Here is a 3,078-nt window from a genome sequence, read left to right on the forward strand (position 1 = left end):
ATCAAATGCAGCTATGTATTATCCACCGGTACCTGCGCTTGGTTACAGCGTACACGGGTTGGGCCCAGATTAACGATGTTTGTCTATTGTTAATCTATAGACATGCAAGACCACGACAACTCAGAGGTGGTGAATTCACCACCTGGTCTGCGGGCTTTCGCCAGTTATTCACCCCCTTTGCCACATCTTCACCATCTGACCTTCACCACCTGGTCTTCGCGAAGTGTACGTCCGGGAAGCAGCCAGGTTTAGGGCCTTCGGGTGCCTGGAAGACCTTGGTGACTCGGACGGTGCCTGCTCCGCCACGATCCTCGTTCGGTGCAGCTGCACCGAACGCAGACTAGCAGTCTGCACGGTTTGCCCGCCGCGCCGGGGTTGCGCTGCCGTCGTGCATGAACCAGTGCCATATCATCGCGTTCGCAGAGGGCGGGGGGTATGGGAACTCGGAATTACATATTATCGACTTTCTTCTATAGACATTCAATACACCAGGAGTAGAGAAAAAAATAGAAACCTTGTCGACTATTGTCCATAATATAGAGAGTCAACAGACAAAGTATGGACAAAAATAAATAGAAACTGTATCGGCTTTCGTCTACAGGTAGCCCATATAGAGGGGAAGTAGACAAAGAAGAAACAAACTCCCTATCGAATTTTTTCTATAGACCGTCTATAGACTGCGAGTAGACAAAAAGAAATAGAAATCTTATCGACTTTCGTCTACAGAAAGTCTATATACAAAGTATATGGACAAAAATAAATAGACACTGTATCGACGTTCGTCTAAAAGTAGTCCATAGAGGGGAAGCAGATAAAAAGGAAACAAACACCTTATCGACTTTTTTCTATAGACCGTCTATAGACTGCGAATAGACAAAAATAAATAGAAACCCTATCGACTTTCGTCTATAGAAAGTCTATAGACAAAGTATGGACAAAGATAGATAGAGACTGTGTCTACTTTCGTCTGTAGGTATTCTATAGAGGGGAAGCAGACAAAAAAGAAACAAACACCTTATCGACTTTTTTCTATAGACCGTCTATAGACTGCGAGTAGACAAAAAGAAATAGAAACCCTATCGACTTTCGTCTATAGAAAGTCTATAGACAAAGTATGGACAAACATAGATAGAGACTGTATCCACTTTCGTCTGTAGGTATTCTATAGAGGGGAAGCAGATAAAAAGGAAACAAACACCTTATCGACTTTTTTCTATAGACCGTCTATAGACTGCGAATAGACAAAAAGAAATAGAAACCCTATCGACTTTCGTCTATAGAAAGTCTAAAGACAAAGTATGGACAAAAATAGATAGAGACTGTGTCGACTTTCGTCTGTAGGCATTCTATAGAGGGGAAGCAGTCAAAAAGGAAACAAACACCTTATCGACTTTTTTCTATAGACCGTCTATAGACTGCGAATAGACAAAAAGAAATAGAAACCCTATCGACTTTCGTCTATAGAAAGTCTAAAGACAAAGTATGGACAAAAATAGATAGAGACTGTGTCGACTTTCGTCTGTAGGCATTCTATAGAGGGGAAGCAGACAAAAAGGAAACAAACACCTTATCGACTTTTTTCTATAGACCGTCTATAGACTGCGAATAGACAAAAAGAAATAGAAACTTTATCGACTTTCGTCTATAGACAGTCTATAGACTTTATATCAACTAAAGTCCAAATCTATAGAAAGGAAAGGTCGTCTATGAAAAGTCTATAGACTTTCTATAGACAGTCTAAAGTCATTTTTGTAAGGGATAGGTGACGACCTCGAGTCCTTGGACACGGGCGGCTTCCTCGGCGTGCCGGAGGACCCACGGCTCATCAGCGAGGTCGTGACTGAACGGGGCCGCCACCCATCACACCTTGCGGTTCCAAGATTGCCAAACCTACCCCGTGCGTCGGGGACTTCTGCTGCTCGCTATCGGTGCATTCCCACGACATGTGCTGTAGCTCCACTCTGACTCCGCACGCTTTACACCCGTTGGACGAATAAAGATCTGGGTAGCAGAGGAGAACGATCGCCGGGTTCGGATATGTGTGTGCCTGCAGTTGCCTCCAGGCAAGCACCTGTTTCTTGTTTAGTTTGGCGTGTGGCGGTGGCTATCTGCATCTGTTCGATCTGTAGCGTTGCGTGATGTCACTGAAAGTGATCATGCGATGCCCCCACGTCCACTCCCGCATCGTTCTCCCGGTAGGCGAGACGTCGGTATTGCCGGCGGGCGCCGCGGCTCGGCATGTAAGTCCTCGAGCCGCGGCCTGGGCCATCTCGTTGCCTGAGAGCGGAGGGTCCCTGTGGGCGGGGGTCCACACGAGGAAACCGTCGTTCGAAATATTGCCGTCGTGAATTTGGAGAATGCTGTCCCCTTCCCAGGATATCTTTGCCGCTATATCTTTGCCGCAAACTTTGCTTTTATATTTGCGTTTAGCCGCCTGCGAGTCGCCTGTCTCCACCTCGGCGTCCGTCGTGGCTGCCGCGTGGTGGATGCCGCTTTTTCGACCACCTCCGTCTCTTCCGTGTGTATCGCAGAGCCGCAAGTTCCTCAGTCGTCCGTGATCGCGACCGCGAAACTACGTCACCGCTGGTAACAGGCCGCGTCTAGATGAACAGCCACTCTACCGTTGCCATACTACAGCGAAGCTGTATATGGCTAGTTTCCAGCAGATCAATGTCTGTAGACAAAAAAAAACGTCAGCAGACCCCGAAGATAGTGCAATACCGGGCCGACCCGCGGCAAAGGTGAAGCAGGCTTCAAGCGCTCCGCCAACTTGCAAAAATAAGGTTGATATCTTGAGTCATAACGCAAACCGTGTCAGCTATTATGCTGATAGTCGGCGTTATTAAGTGAAATAAGTGTTCCAAGCGCTTGCGTATCTCCTTTCCTTTCCTTCCGCTCTCCCATGGCGGCGGTCCTGTCAAAACGTCACGCGTGTCTGGTTTCCTCCGGCTCCTCTGGGCGGAGGTCCTGTGGTCCACGCGATTGTATATATAAATATAACCAAAGAATGTAGTTTGTGGGGAACCAATTCGATGTGGCACGTGTTATGTGTGACCGCTTGTGGTTTTCGAGCGACCT

The 3,078-nt window shown here is 47.3% G+C and overlaps 1 pseudogene; it reads right to left on the reverse strand.

Annotated features, from left to right (window-relative positions):
- Window positions 1-2,687: 2,687 nt before the first annotated feature.
- On the reverse strand, window positions 2,688-2,856 carry LOC142591801 (U2 spliceosomal RNA; annotated as a pseudogene).
- Between the last annotated feature and the right edge of the window lie 222 nt (window positions 2,857-3,078).

Source organism: Dermacentor variabilis, chromosome 8 (genome assembly GCF_050947875.1).
Source record: "Dermacentor variabilis isolate Ectoservices chromosome 8, ASM5094787v1, whole genome shotgun sequence".
Lineage (NCBI taxonomy): Eukaryota > Metazoa > Arthropoda > Arachnida > Ixodida > Ixodidae > Dermacentor > Dermacentor variabilis.